We start from the raw sequence: 16936 nt of genomic DNA on the forward strand, positions 1-16936 counted from the left end.
GGATGTAAAATATAAAATTGTGGTGCAGTTTTGCAGTTCCGGGCCCCAGACAATGGCCCTCCAGAAAATCTGAAAATATAACTGAATAGCCTTGACTAACAGTAAATACAAAAACTATACTTCTACAACTACTATAACTACTACTACTTCCACAAAAACGACTATAAGTTATACATCTACTACTACAACTACCACAGCTTTACCTCGTCAGAGATGCACAGAAGCTCGTGTTGTATTGGACCAGGGTCATTTCTGCCATCGGCCATCTTTAGACTGCCGTCGGCCATCTTTAGACTGCCGTCATCTGTAAACCCACAAACATTAAATAGAAGACGACCCTGAAGGTCGTTGGCGCCCAAAGGCAGAACATGAATTTGACACAGAAGCCTTCTGCATTTCCACCCTAAAGTTTGCACTCACCTCTGCTCCTGAGGGCCCGCTCGCTCTTCGGGTTCTTCTGGCTCCTGTCATAGGTAGAGTGATGATTTATGACAGAAACATTACATATTAAAGGACAAATTCTATGCAAAATTGTCCCCCCAGCGCTGAACCAGAATCACACTAGGACTCGACTAGAACCATGGTCTGAACCAGGACTTAACCAGAATCAAACAAGGACTAAACACAAGACCAAACCAGCTCTAATCCAATGCTAACCCACAATTAAACCAGTAAACAGCATTTTTAAAATCAAAATTAAATTTGTATTATTATTTGGGTCGGGGGGGGCGTATTAAATCACTCGGAGGGCCTGAATTTGCCCCCGGGCCTTATGTTGACTAGCCCTACACTACACAACGCAATACTCCATATTTCAGACCCACCTGTGGCTCCTGTCCATCAGAAACGTGACCAGGATGGTCTCCAGGACACTGATTAACATCATGGCAAAGATCACGATACAGTAGGTCGCTGAGAGGAGGAAGACAATAAATGTGATCACCAGCTTTATTTCTGAAGTACTTTAAACACTTTGTTACTTCCATGTTATGGCTTTGCCTGAAATGTGTGCAAAAACACCATTATAGTCATATAATCATTATATTTGTGTGTTAAGTTTCTTATTAACATTTTTACCAAACTGTCACGGTTTGATCAAAGACGCTGCAGTAGAATTATGTTAGAAGGCCTAAAGAACCTAGTAGGGTTAGTAGTAGTACTAGTAGCAGTAGTATTAGTAGTAGTGGTAGTATTCCTTGCCTATGAGCGGCGTGTCGTTGGAGGTGGACGGCAGGATGTCGTTGAGGATCAGCAGCAGAACAGAAATGGCCAAAAGCACAGTCACTTTGAAGCCCAGTTTCTCACTGCGATGGTCCGAGATGAAGAACGAGCCCAAGTCCAGCACCAAGAAGAACATGACAGGGATGAGAAGGTTTATAACATGCAGCAGGGGGCGCCGTTTCACTGTGAACTGAAGGAGAGAGGAGAGAAGTGTGAGGAAGGGAAGGAGGAGAGAGGAGGGGTAAAGAGAAAGATGAGGGGGAAAGGGAAAGGCCCGCTTCGCTCCGCCCTGCCCTGGTTCGTACCGTGTAGACCAGCGTCTCCCAGTCCCGCCCGGAGTAGCTGTAGTTGAAGTTGTCCACAGAGAGTTGGACAAACTCCCACTCGCCCTGAGTCCTGAGCAGCTCCCGAGTGAACTCTGTGATCCGGGACGAGTTCAGGGACGGACGCAGCTGCAGCTCGTCGGCTGCAGGGACACGAGGGCGGGGCATCAGGAGTGTAATGATTCAATTCAATTCAATTTATTTTTGTAACGCCCAAAATCACAACAGTTGCCTCTGAGGGCGACAGTGAAAAATGAATCAACAATGTCTGTGGTGCGAGGGACGATGTCCCAGAGTCCTCTGTCCTTAGACTCTCCTTCTCGGCCAGGAAAAACTACAAAAAAAAACTCCTTGGGAAAAAGTAGAAACCTGGAGGAGTTCCAGATGAAGGAGTGATCTGACTCTCACAGATGCGAGGGAGACTGGAGCTGGAGCCACTCTTCAGGCGGATGAGGGAGCATCAGAGTCGAGCTGGATCAATGAAGGGGTTATTACAGCAGATATGATAACAGATGATATGAAGTATCGCCATATTGATCCCATCTGATCCTATGATTTAAACTGTCTCTGTAGAAGTGACTTTAGCATGAAAACGAAGAGGATCATTATCAAGATCAGAACATACGTGACTTTATTCCCCCCAGTCCAGTTTATGACCCAACCCACTGAAGGAGGAAGTGTCTGGGGAGAGAGAAGTTTGCTGTTTGACCTGTGACTGTTTGGAATCTCTGGAGAACGTGTTTATGTAATAGTTTATATAATAATATATAATATAAATCTGCTTCAGACTCACAGTCATACATCAACCCATCGCCCTGGTCAGGAGTACTTAGCCCTGGCCCCTCACCTGTGTGTGGGTCCTGAGTGCTTAGCCTTGGCCCCTCACCTGTGTGTGGGTCAGGAGTGCTTAGCCCTGGCCCCTCACCTGTGTGTGGGTCCTGAGTGCTTAACCCTGTCCCCTCACCTGTGTGGGGGTCCTGAGTGCTTAGCCCAGGCCCTTCACCTGTGTATGGGTCCTGAGTGCTTAGCCCTGGCCCCTCACCTGTGTAAATGGCCGAGCCCACAGTCAGGTTGCACTGCTGAGTGTCGAAGGGAAACTTGTGCATGTTCATCTTACAGGAGCTGATGACTTTCATGTCCTCGTCAGAATGAATCGTCCCGTTGTGAAACATCACCACAAAAGGGTTCCTCGGAGACGAGTCTTTGTCCGTCCTGAAAACAACCAAACCCTTCATCCTCTGCTCCTCTGCTCCTGCACAACTCATAACTCCTCACGTCATCTAAACGTCATTTGAACTCATTGTACAGTGATTCATGGTCGACAGGCGTGAGGTCAATTGAATTGTATCTCCATGGAAACCTGAAACTTGATGAAATGATCCTCAGGCACATGGCCTTGATGGAGAAGACAGAGGATGCAGAGGAACAGAGGATGCAGAGGAACAGAGGATGCAGAGGACGCAGAGGAACAGAGGATGCAGAGGAGCAGAGGATGCAGAGGAACAGAGGATGCAGAGGACGCAGAGGAACAGAGGATGCAGAGGAACAGAGGATACAGTGGAGTAGAGGATGCAGAGGAACAGAGGATACAGAGGAGCAGAGGATACAGAGGATGCAGAGGAACAGAGGACGCAGAGGAACAGAGGATACAGTGGAGTAGAGGATGCAGAGGAACAGAGGATACAGAGGATACAGAGGAGCAGAGGATACAGAGGATGCAGAGGAACAGAGGACGTAGAGGAACAGAGGATGCAGAGGAACAGAGGATGCAGAGGATGCAGAGGATGCAGAGGAGCAGAGGATACAGAGAAACACAGGATGTAGAGGAACAGAGGATACAGTGGAGTAGAGGATGCAGAGGAACAGAGGATACAGAGGATACAGAGGAGCAGAGGATACAGAGGATGCAGAGGAATAGAGGACGTAGAGGAACAGAGGATACAGTGGAGTAGAGGATGCAGAGGAACAGAGGATACAGAGGAGCAGAGGATACAGAGGATGCAGAGGAACAGAGGACGCAGAGGAACAGAGGATACAGTGGAGTAGAGGATGCAGAGGAACAGAGGATACAGAGGATACAGAGGAGCAGAGGATACAGAGGATGCAGAGGAACAGAGGACGTAGAGGAACAGAGGATGCAGAGGAACAGAGGATGCAGAGGATGCAGAGGATGCAGAGGAGCAGAGGATACAGAGAAACACAGGATGTAGAGGAACAGAGGATACAGTGGAGTAGAGGATGCAGAGGAACAGAGGATACAGAGGATACAGAGGAGCAGAGGATACAGAGGATGCAGAGGAATAGAGGACGTAGAGGAACAGAGGATACAGTGGAGTAGAGGATGCAGAGGAACAGAGGATACAGAGGAGCAGAGGATACAGAGGATGCAGAGGAACAGAGGACGCAGAGGAACAGAGGATACAGTGGAGTAGAGGATGCAGAGGAACAGAGGATACAGAGGATACAGAGGAGCAGAGGATACAGAGGATGCAGAGGAACAGAGGACGTAGAGGAACAGAGGATGCAGAGGAACAAAGGATGCAGAGGATGCAGAGGATGCAGAGGAGCAGAGGATACAGAGAAACACAGGATGTAGAGGAACAGAGGACGCAGAGGATGCAGAGGATGCAGAGGATGCAGAGGAGCAGAGGATACAGAGAAACACAGGATGTAGAGGAACAGAGGACGCAGAGGAACAGAGGACGCAGAGGAACAGAGGAACAGGGACGGCAGTAGCTCAGTGGTAGAGTGCTTGTCTTCTGATCCAAAGGTCGGCGATTCGACTCCCCGCTCGGTCAGAGTGGTCAGATCCACTGGCCCGCAGGTTGGTGGTGCGATCGCAGCTGCCTCATGTGAATACTGCCGTTGTGTCCTTGGGCAAGACACTTAACCCAACTCGCCCCTCAGTGTCTGCGAACATCTGGGGTGTGAATGTGTGAGTGAATGTGTGAGTGAATGTGTGAGTGAATGTGTGAGTGAATGTGTGAGTGAATGTGTGAGTGAATGTGTGAGTGAATGTGTGAGTGAATGTGTGAGTGAATGTGTGAGTGAATGTGTGAGTGAATGGGTGACTGGTTCCTTAATGTAAAGCGCTTTGAGTACCTTGACGGTAGAAAAGCGCTATATAAATGTGACCATTTAACAGAGGATGCAGAGGAAAATAGGATGCGGAGGAGCAGAGGATGCAGAGGAACAGAGGAGCAGAGCAGCAGAGGATGCAGAGGAACAGAGGACGCAGAGGAACAGAGGAGCAGAGCAGCAGAGGATGCAGAGGAACAGAGGACGCAGAGGAACAGAGGACGTAGAGGAACAGAGGACGCAGAGGAACAGAGGACGTAGAGGAACAGGGTGAGTTTTGTCCACTAAAACTATAATAAATAAGCATGACATTTTCCTTGACTAAAACTGGACTTTTTAGTCCTGATTTGTGGACCACAAATTTGGCACCCTCAAATTACAGACAATTACCGTATTTTCCGGACTATAAGTTGCACCAGCGAAAAAATGCATAAAAGAGAAGAAGAAAAATGTATAAGTCGCATTTTTTGAGGAAATGTATGATAAAATCCAAGACCAAGAACAGACATTTCATCTTGAAATGCAGTTTAAAATAATAACAGATGAGAGAACATGGTGAATAGGTGTACGTATGCTAACGCTAACACCTTCAGCTACATGACGCACAGAACTGTGGTAAGTGTCTGGTATGTTAACGTAACATATGAACAGTTATTCAGATAACTATAGCATAAAGAACATGCTAACAAGTTTAGCAAAGCATCAGTTTTACCCCAAATCACTAAATCCATTGAATTCTTCTTCCTCTGTGTCACTTCTAAACAACTCCACAAACTCCAGAGGTAGAGGAAGTGCAGATTCTTCTTCTGCGTCGCTCAGAGCCTAGAGCGCCCTCTTATGGTTGTCAGTGTGAAAATAACAAATAATATCACATATAAGTCGCTCTGGAGTATAAGTCGCACCCTGGACACAACTATGAAAAAAGGTGCAACTTATAGTCCGGAAAATATGGTATTTGACTAAATCTAGCCTAAAACAAAAATGAAAGTTTTCTTTACGCCTCGTAGATGAACAGGTCTGGTTCCCATAGTAACTCTCGTGGGACGGCGACGTGAGAGATTCCACAGAACTCAGCCGGGTCCCACTCAATGCGCTCGTTTCTCCAACTCTGAACAAACAAACAAACAAACAAACACTGGCATTAAACAATAGGTGGCTGATCCTCCACCAGAAACGTGACATACTGTACCTTTAAGAATGAATAATAAGTCTATAAAGTGTAAGGAGGACAGAATGTTCACTCACCATTGTGGCCCAGACAAAAGGAACAAATGTCTGAGTTTTCTCAATCTGCAAAAGGGAAGAAATTATGTTACTTTATTTGATGCTATAAACCAGTAGTTCTTAACCTGTGGGGAATCGGACAGAAGAAGCACTGCTTCAAAATTTAACCAATTTCAAATTCAATTTCAACCAATTTTTCCAAATTTTCAACCAAATTTCAAATCACAACCATTTACAGAGTGTTTTAATAACAAAAACAACCAACATATGAAGTATTGTAAGTCATGTTTGGGTAAAAGTGACAACAGTGTTAGAAATGTCAACAGCGGCTCTCCGCAAACTCACTCCTGTCGCGTCTCTCCTTGGTGTAACAGAGCTCCCATTATTAAGTAATAATTAACCTGTATGCGTCTAGTGTTGCATTTTTTTGTATGTTTTTTATGGGCCAAATAAATTGAGGAAAAAAACATAAAAAATCTTTTCATATGTATTTTATTTCCATGTGATAACTGTTAGTAAAAAATAAAATAAATGCAAACAAAAATGAAGGGCCGCAAAATGGCACAAATGGCGCAAAGCGTATATTTACGTACTAAACACTGCATGGGTTAAAATCGAATTTGTCAAAGACCGATGCTGTGGTGGGAAATGGAGAGTTGGCTCACTAAAAAGTGGGGAATTGGATAAAAAAGGTTAAGAACCCCTGCTATAAACCCTATGCAAACAAAACGCTGTGTTCCGTTAGCCTCGTACCGTTCCTTGAGTTAGCGCTAATGCTTTTTCAATGGGGGAGTTACTAATTTCCCAAATTCATTTGGGAAACTAAACAGCCACTTTACAGAAAAAAACTGCACAGAGAAGGCATTCAAACTCTGGCGTACAATCAGCGGTCCGTCTATATCTTAAAGGCACAAGATCAGGCCATAAAAAGTACATCCTTGTGTTTACACCGGGAGAAAGGTTTCAAAGGTTTCATCTGGACACTGTTTGAGATTTTTTTTTTGTGATTTTCAAAGTTACGCAAATGGTTTTGAGCAGCAGTGTTTTAGTTTCTGCCATGGTCTTATGACGCTATTGTGGACTGAGGGGAGGTTGTCATTTAGACTTTCTTAACCAAAAATAGGTAATAAAAGCGATTAAACTCAGGCAACATCCTTCAGATTGAAAAACCCACGCAATTTCAAACTATGTACTCTGGCCTCAAAACTCCTGCCATGGACACAGTAAACGGATACTTTTGGAAGGTACTTTTGGCGGTAGGAAACTGAGAAAGAAACGGACGGCACAAACTGAACTGACGGTCAAGGACTGGACGGACAAGGACAAATTGGACAACTTTGGACTAAATGGGACTTTTATGGCTCTTTTTGGACTCTTTACCCTTTACTGTGTCGAGATCCGAGAACCTTTGGAACCTCTGGAACCTTTGAACCTTGGAACCTTTGGAACCTTTGGTACCTTTGGAACCTTTGGAACCTTTGAACCTTTGAACCTTTGAACCTTTGGAACCTTTGGAACCATTGAAACCTTTGGAACCTTTGGAACCTTTGGAACCTTTGGAACCTTTTCTCCCCCCAAACCCGAACCGACGCCCCCCCCGTCCCGCGTACCAGAGCCAGGATGGAGTAGAGCACGATGCTGAGGCTTACGCGCGTGGGCGTGGTGTGGTCCAGCACGGGGCGGCTCAGTCTGAAGACCTCGTTACTCGTGGTCATGTTCAGATGGTCCAGAACGTCCTGATAGGAACAGACGGACCTGGACCGGACCAGATCTGCGGCGACGAGAGACGGAAAGGAAAGAGGTCGGCGACGGTGCGATGGCGGCGCGGAGCCCGTGTCGCCGAGATCATTACCACACATGACATTTTCAAATCCAAGGCAAAGTCTGTAGCCTAATTACTCTTTTATTTGAATTTGTACTGACACATGGCGTCCATAGCAGAAAAATATGACTGAACCCCATGAATCCTCATCCCCCACCGCCCCACCCGAGCTCTCCGATCCTCCTCCTCTCTCACCCTGACTGCACCAACATCCCGACTCAAAACTTTTGGCGACAGAGCATTCTCCCGAACAGCACCCCGACTCTGGAACTCCCTCCCCCAACCTGTCCGCCACTCTCCCTCACTCACAACATTCAAATCCCGCCTAAAAACATACCTCTTCACCCAAGCCTATGACCTCCCCTACCCCTAGCCTCCTCTACCCCATTGCCTACACTTCTACCCCCTGTTACATCCCCATCTTTTTCTCTCTACTTCTTCTGTCTTGTTCATTTTATCTGTATATTAATGTGTTCTGTACGTGTTGTCCCCCCTGTCTGTAAATACCCCCCCCCCCTTTTTTATATATGTTCAGCGTCTTTGGGTCACTGAAAAGCGCTATATAAATAAAAGTTATTATTATTATTAATAATATGACTAAAGAAGGACTAAACCAGGTCTAAACCAGGACCAAACCAGGACAAAGATGGGGCTCTAACTCGCACAGAAAAGACGCATTTGAGGTTTGTCGAGGTGTTTTTGGCCAATAAAACACCTGCAAATGAGATTGATGAACATCTTTTTGTGGAAGATGTTGCCATGACGACAAGAAGGCGGCAGACCTACACAAATACAAGAAAAGTTTAATGTGCTTCTGTAATTCATATAGAAAATTCAACTGTTGCATAAATGTTTAGTCCTGGTTTAGTCATGGTTTAGTCCTGGTTTATTCCTTGTTTAGTCCTGGTTTAGTCCTGGTTTAGTCATATTTTACTGCTATGGACGCCATTTTGAGGACTTTTGAACATTCAAGACATTTCTATGACAACTGTATTATTGATCACTCTTAAAACCATAAAATACAAGTTTTTGATGAATCATGTAAAATGAGAGAACGGAGCGTCTCACCTGTGAGAGCGACGAGGAGGAAGATCACAGCTCTGACCATGATGAAGCTTCAGCCCAGACTGACTCTGATCCAGAGCAACCAAGAGGGAAGACTAGAGCCCCTCCCCCTGAGAGAGAGGGACTAAACCAGGAATAAACCAGGACTAAACCAGGACTTAACCAGGACTAAACCAAGTCTAAACCAGGACTAAACCAGGACTAAACCAGGACTAAACCAGGTCTAAACCAGGACTGAACCAGGACTAAACCAGGAATGAGCTAGGACTAAACCAGGACTAAACCTGGACTAAACCAGGAATGAACCAGGAATAAACCAGGAATAAATCAGGACTAAACCAGGACTAAAGCAGGACTAAACCATGACTAAACCATGACTAGACCACGACTAAACCAGGAATAAACCAGGACTAAACCAGGACTAAACCAGGTCTAAACCAGGACTAAACCAGGACTTAGCCAGGACTAAACCAGGTCTAAACCAGGACTAAACCAGGACTTAGCCAGGACTAAACCAGGACTAAACCAGGACTAAACCATGTCTAAACCAGGACTAAACCAGGACTAAACCATGTCTAAACCAGGACTAAACCAGAACTAAACCATGACTTAGCCAGGACTAAACCAGGTCTAAACCAGGACTAAACCAGGACTTAGCCAGGACTAAACCAGGACTAAACCAGGACTTAGCCAGGACTAAACCAGGACTAAACCAGGACTAAACCATGTCTAAACCAGGACTAAACCAGAACTAAACCAGGACTTAACCAGGACTAAACCAGGACTAAACCAGGTCTAAACCAGGACTAAACCAGGACTTAACCAGGACTAAACCAGGTCTAAACCAGGATTAAACCAGGACTAAACCAGGAATGAACCAGGACTAAACCAGGACTAAACCAGGACTGAACCAGGAATAAACCAGGAATAAATCAGGACTAAACCAGGACTAAACTAGGACTAAACCAGGACTAAACCAGGACTAAAGCAGGACTAAACCATGACTAAACCATGACTAAACCATGACTAGACCACGACTAAACCAGGAATAAACCAGGACTAAACCAGGAATAAACCAGGACTAAACCAGGATTAAACCAGGACTAAACCGGGACTAAACTGGGTCTAAACCGGGTCTAAACCAGGTCTAAACCAGGACTAAATTGAGCCAGAACAGACCATACCATGTATGAGGTGCAGTGAATGAGTTTAAATCAGGCTTAAATCATTCCTGCTGCAGTGTTGAAGTTGGCACTAAAGATTTATTAAGCTTATTTGATTAATCGTACTAAAAGTATTTTTAAGTTTTCGATGTTAAAAGCCAAAACACTCGGGGAAACAACATGTCGGTATAAACCCTCGTTCCCTCATTGGTCCAGAAGTGTTGAAGCTGAAATAAGAGTTTAATCCAATATTTTTAGCAAATGGAAGAAGCGCCATGTTCAGGGCCACATAATGAGGTTATGAACGAACACAATCAGAGCTGCACGGCTAATTGCGTTAGCTTCATCCGCTATTAGCATTAGCATTAGCATTAGCACGAGAAGGTCATTAATGAGGTCAGTCCCGCTCCTGCTCTTATGGAATCAAGTGTTAGTCTAATGTAGAGACACTCGGACACTTAAAGGCTATTTGTGTTGCATTTAGGAGCTCAGCAGTGACCGCAAGACAAAGACTTTCTGAAAAAAATGAAATAGATGACGATAACTTGCTCGGCGAAAGCGATGTCACGATGTCGAATGTTAGAGTTACGATTATTGTGAGAGAAAACATCACAATTAAGCAATTATTCACGATTACATGGACTATTTCTCAAGTTTGTGACGAGCTTTTTAAAATGTAACTGTAAATTTTACAAAACCAGCAAGATCAAAGAGTACTTTATATTCTGATTCTTTAACAATAAATTGAATTAAAACCACTTTAAGTCCACATGAAGCTTCTCTTGTTTGTATAATTCTGACTTAGTTTAATGGTGTAGAATCTGTGGTCAATATTTATCAATTTTACGTCAGTTAAGTTGCAGTTTGTGAAGACATTTTGAAAAATAAAATGAGTTTGAACTGACAGGAAGTGAAGCTGCATCCCTCTGTGATGTCATCAGTGTGCGACATAGAGACAGTTTAAAACCATGGTTGGACTAAATAAAGGTGTTTTATGGTATTATTGTGTGTCAGATCAGAACTGTTGTGTCATTTATGTGGAGTTTGGCTCTTGTTTACAGTCTGGTTGCTAGGTAACAGCTGTGGAATCACCTCTACCTGTGTCCAACCAGGAAGTACAACTATAAACTTTACGGTCAAACTGGGACAAACGGGACAAAATGTTGAGTCAAATCTGAAATATAAATGTGTTCAGTGCGTTTTAGTTCGATGATTTAGTTTAAACTGTCACATGGACTTTAATTTTGTTTCTAAAATAGTCACAATTGTTATTTTTTTTAGTCCTCACGATTGTAATGTGACTGAATAATCACAATTGTCGATCAACCGAACAATATTGACACTCTGCGCTACTCAAACGTGTGGTAAATACAGCCACATGACTAACGTTTCTGAACAAATACATTCTATATTCCAGAAGTAAAGCGTAATGTGATTTCACTGGAGAAACTGGATTAACCTCAGAATATCAGAAAACATGAAGTCGGTTTTGTCAAAGTAAATTCCTCTGACACGAGACGTCAGAACCTGGTTTAAGGCAAGGCAAGGCAAGGCAAGGCAAGGCAAGTTTATTTGTAGAGCACATTTCATACACAAGGCAATTCAAAGTGCTTCACACAGCAGGAAAAATGCATTCAAATCACAAAGAAGTTACAGAAACAGAAATACAATAAAATTAACTAAACTAAAAATTATCAATCCAACTGATTGTCTAAACTTATAAAATCACAAACAAAAGAGACGAGTGCAAAGAAAAAATCCTTTCAGTCGTATGCGCAGCTAAACAAAACTGTTTTTAGCTTAGATTTGAACATTGTCAGAGTAGAAGCCTGTCTCACATCTTCAGGAAGACTGTTCCAGATTTTAGCTGCATAAAACTGAAATGCAGATTCCCCATGTTTTGTCCTGACTCTGGGCACCAGCAGGAGGCCGGTCCCTGAGGTCCTCAGAGTCCGAGATGGTTCATATGGCACTAACATGTCTGAGATGTACTTTGGTGCTAGGCCATGGAGAGACTTGTACACAAGCAGAGCTGCTTTAAAGTCTATTCTCTGAGCCACAGGGAGCCAGTGCAGAGACCTGAGAACAGGAGAGACCAGTGAGCAGGCCGTTACAGTAGTCTAATCTACTGGAGACAAACGCATGGATAAGTCTCTCTAAATCTGGTTTTGACACTATATTTTTGATTTTGGCAATGTTTTTTAGATGGTAAAAAGCTGCTGATGTTATTGATTTGACGTGGCTATTAAAGTTCAAGTCTGAGTCCATTATTACCCCCAGATTTCTAATTTGGTTTGTAGGTTTTAGAGCGAGACTCTGGAGGTGACCGCTAACACTTTCTCTTTGTTTCTGTGGGCCAAAAACGATTATTTCAGTCTTGTCTGAGTTCAGCTGGAGAAAGTTGTTTTGCATCCACAAACTGATCTGTTGGATGCAGTGACAGAGTGAATCTACTGGTCCATAGTCACCTGCCGATAGTGAAACATAGATCTGAGTGTCGTCTGAATAATTGTGATAGGACACATTTTCACTGCGTATCAACTGACCCAACGGCAGCATGTAGAGGTTGAACAGAAGGGGACCCAGGACTGACCCTTGTGGCACTCCACAGGTCAGGGTCATGTGGTCTGAGACACAGCTACCAATTTCAACAAAGTACTTCCTATCTTCCAGATAGGACCTTAACCAGTTTAGGGCAGTGCCAGTGATGCCCACCCAGTCCTCTAGTCTCTGTAAGAGGATCCCATGATCGACAGTGTCAAAAGCAGCACTCAGCTCTAACAGAATTAAGACTGAGGCTTTTCCCGTGTCAGTGCTCAGGCGGATGTCATTTGTCACCTTGACAAGAGCAGTCTCAGTGCTGTGATGAGGTCTAAAACCTGACTGAAAAACATCAAATGAGTTGTTTATTAAGAGAAAATCTGTGAGCTGTTGGTAAACAACCTTTTCAAGGACTTTGCCCCAAAATGGCAGATTAGAGATGGGCCGATAATGACTCAGTACTGCGGCATCAAGACTGCTCTTCTTTAGGAGAGGCTTTATGACCGCAGTTTTCAAAGACATTGGGAATGTTCCAGATTGAAGCGACATGTTAACTATGTGAGTGAATGGTGCTAACAAACTGTTCAGCACAGACTTTAGAAATCTGGTGGGTAACACATCGAGGCAGCATGTAGATGAACTCAGACTGGTGATGATCTCATGGACAGTTTTGTCAGTTACTGGTGCAAAGTGAGTTAGCAAAGTGAGTGTCTTGGTGGTTTTAGGGTAATTTTTTGCATTGTGGGATTTATAGCATTTTTAATGCCCTGAACTTTGTCATTAAAGAATAATGCAAACTCATTACACTTGGATGTGGAAATGAGTTCTAACGGCAGCTGAGCTGGAGGGTTTGTTAATCTGTTTACTGTGGCAAACAGGACACGCGAGTTGTTACTGCAGCTTCCAATTATTTCAGAAAAATATCTTTCCCTAGTTCTACATAAGATTAGGTTGTACATGTTCAACTTCTCTTTGTAAATCTCTTTTTGAACCTGGAGCTTTGACTTGCGCCATTTCCGTTCGGCCCTGCGGCACTCCCTTTTCTGTGCCCTGACCGAATCATCATTTCTCCACGGCGCCTTCTGCTTATTTTTAACCATTTTAGCCTTTATAGGGGCGATGGTGTCCAGAACATTCAAAACACTAGATGTAACAGAGTTCAACAAATCATTTACATTAGAACATGAGTTCTAGTTTATCATTTCCATAAACAGTGCACCTGTGCCATCACTTATGTGTCTCCTCTGAACAACTGCAGGACCAGCCGGTGGTTTGGGAGAAACAGACAGGTCAAAGAAGACACAGAAATGATCAGTCAGAGCAACATCGATCACATTAACATTTGAAATATTTACCCCCTTTGTAATTATGAGATCTAGAGTGTGTCCTTTGCTGTGGGTGGGGCCTCTCACATGCTGAGTAAGACCGAAGGTTTCAAGGACAGCATCAAGCTCTTTAGCGTTTCTGTCACAAATATTATCAACATGCACATTGAAATCACCTGTAATGACCAAACCATCAAAGTCTGTGCATATGACTGAAAGCATCTCAGTAAAATCATCAATAAAACTTTGGCAGTGCTGGGGAGGCTTGTATAAAACAATGAAGAGAAGGGATGGAGACCGTTTTAGCTCCATTTTAAAGGATACATACTCAAATGATGAAAACACCCCAAAAGACAACCTGCGGGTAATTATTTCATCTCTAAAGACAGCACAGACTCCACCCCCTTTTTTGTTTTCTCGTGTTTCAGATTCAAACTTAAAGTTGGGTGGAGCAGATTCTATCAGAACTACATTTCCTGTGTTTTTGTCAAGCCATGTTTCAGTTAAAAACATAAAAACAAGATTATAAGAAGAAATAAAATTATTAATTAAGAGAGATTTGTTACATAAGGATCTGACATTTAGCACAGCAAGTTTCAGACTAGTTTCAGTGGGACTGGGCTTTATCTTTTCACAGGGAATATGAATCACATTTCTCAGATTGGGCCTGACTCGCATTTTGTTTTTCCATCTGTGTGATGATGTGACTACAGAAATAGCACTAGGGAGGGCTCTTTTTACATAGGGCCCCGGGTTGGTTTGATTTTTAATGTGACAATAAGTCCCGGCAACGCTGAGACCCAGTGCATCCTAGCTATGGGAGATACCAGGTGAAAGGCGAGGTTGGATGGGTGGTGGGGCTTTTGTAGCCAAGGAGAGTTTGGGACCAGGTGAGAGGTGAGGGGGGATGGGTGGTGGGGCTTTTGTTGGTGTAGTTGGCTTGTGCAGGGAAGAGTTGATAAGTATTGACATAGCCCTTGCTATATTGGGCGTGAGTGGAGCCATCTTAATGCCTGATTTGATCAGACTTTCAAAATGGCTGGGAAGGCCCATGGGTGAGAGTGGAGATGAGAAGGAGAATGATGAATCTTTAGTGGGAGTAGATGTTGCAGGGGGAACCCAGGGCTGGTGTGAAGGCAGGGGCGATGACAGGGATGTTGTTGGGCTTGTCACAGATGGGTCCAAGGCCTTTGAAGATTGTTCCTTTGCTGGAGGCGGTTGAGGTGAATGTGGAGCAACTGGAGCTGAATCCTTTGCTGGTGGTGGTGGAGCAGCTGCTGATGAATCCTTTGGTGGAGGCTGAGGTTGTGGTGCTTTTGATGTTGAAACATTGGCTCGGTCTCTGGCTGATGGAGCAGGAATTCTTCTCTCATTCCTCTCTTCTCTAACTATCTGCTCAGGACCCTGTCCAGGTCCAGTCCAATGCCTCAGAGCGTGGAACAGGTTCTCTGTCAGCACCCTCACTCCACCTCTGCATAGGTGGGGGCCATTTCTCTTAAACAGGTCCTCTCGTTTCCAGAATAGATAGAAGTTCTCAATGTAGTGTAGTCCTCTCGGGAAACACTCTTTGGACAGCCATGTGTTCAACTGAAGAAGCCGGCTAAACTTGTTTATCCCCTTGTCGATGTTTGGAAGAGGTCCACTTATGAATGTTTTGATTTCCATTTTATCAAGCACGTGGAATAACTTCAAGAAGTCTTTTTTCAAAACTTCAGTCTGTTCCCGCCGCATGTCCACTGCACCCACGTGCACAATCAGCTGTTGAGCTCCTCCATGCTTAGCCATAATATTTGGAAGGAGTGACGTTATCTCAGAAACAGTGGCACTTGGAAAAGAATGTGTGTTTATCTTTTCATGCGTCACGTGACTTATCGCGCCGTCCCCAACCAAAACAATCTGCGTGACCTTGGCTCCTGGCACAGATCCTCCTCGCTGTATTTTGGCCACGTCATTTTTCCTTTTTTCCATTTAATTTCATCTCTGAAAGTGGTAAAAATCTGTTTGTGAGCTGTATTTTAGGTGACTTCACGTTATCTTTGTATCGTTTAGGCTTTGCTCCAAGTTTGTTCCAAGAAACAGCCTGGTCTTTCTGGTTTTTAGACAGTTTTGGAAACGACACAGAGTCACTGCGGTTTAGGTTGAAAGTAGCAGTTTTTCTTGTAAAAAGTGTGCTCTTCTTACCATCGGTTGACACAGGAATGGTATCGTGAAGAACTTTTTCAGATTCCAAAACAAATATCCGTGTTTTCAGCTCATTAATTTCTTGTTGATATTTCCGACAGCGTTCACAGTTCTCCCTTCTTCTCCCGGACATGTCGCTGGCGTCAGATATGTCGTTAAAACTGGAAAAATGTTCTTAAAATCCTTGGTTTACTTGAAAAAGTCTAAAGCAAAAATGTTTGGAAGACAAAAACTGATTAAAAAGCAAAATAAATAAGGAAAGCAGCGATAGCAAGCGGAGCGAGCAAAAAAGCGTGTGCACTCTTCAGAAGCAGGATAGTACTCCTTTAAGGGGTTTAAGATATTTTTACATAAATTATACTTTTTGTGAGCCTCAAATTCATTTTTGTCTGTAATTTTGATGCTGGAAAATCAAAACTGTTGCTTATTTATGGTTTTATAGTTGAATCCTTATTTGTAGAATTAGAGTTTGGAGTGCATTGGGCTTAAAGGGCTTAAACGCTGCAAAGTAAACACTCAAATTGTTGCTCAAAACGAGTGGATGAATCATTAAACACACGGAAACACTGTTGAATACACTGATTTTAATTCGTACTTCAACAGATCACAACAAAATACATGAAAAAGTAACAAAAATATGAAATAAATAATGACAAACGGATCACGAGCAGAAAAACGACGACAATCGGGTGAAAAAACATGAGAAAACCGACCAAATGTGAATTCCTTGTTCTGGACCAATCACAGCGCAGCGTTGTGATTTGGGTGGAGCCAAAGGGATGACCAGAGGGAAACGCTTTGTGCAGAGAAAAGCCCGGAACACGCCACGCCCGATTTTAGGCTCCGATTTTAATCTACTCGACTTGTTTTTTTAATTTTTAAAAAAATACTTTATTTTAACATTTTTTGAAGAAAAACATACAAAACATACAAAATATAAATAAGTTGAACAACCAGTGAAACCCAAGTTATGTGCTGGAAACAAAAAACAAA

General features: G+C 43.6%; 1 protein-coding gene and 1 pseudogene across 1 annotated transcript in view; one reads left to right on the plus strand and one right to left on the minus strand.

Moving 5' to 3' along the window:
- Positions 1–16936, plus strand: part of lhpp (phospholysine phosphohistidine inorganic pyrophosphate phosphatase) — a 420402-nt gene that overhangs the window by 296552 nt on the left and 106914 nt on the right. The gene's annotated exons all lie outside the window — the stretch shown is intronic.
- LOC140369475 (5-hydroxytryptamine receptor 3A-like) lies at positions 815–8776 on the minus strand (annotated as a pseudogene).

This window comes from Eucyclogobius newberryi, unplaced genomic scaffold, assembly GCF_026437365.1.
Source record: "Eucyclogobius newberryi isolate DKJ021-1_F unplaced genomic scaffold, fEucNew1.0.hap1 SCAF_20, whole genome shotgun sequence".
NCBI lineage: Eukaryota > Metazoa > Chordata > Actinopteri > Gobiiformes > Gobiidae > Eucyclogobius > Eucyclogobius newberryi.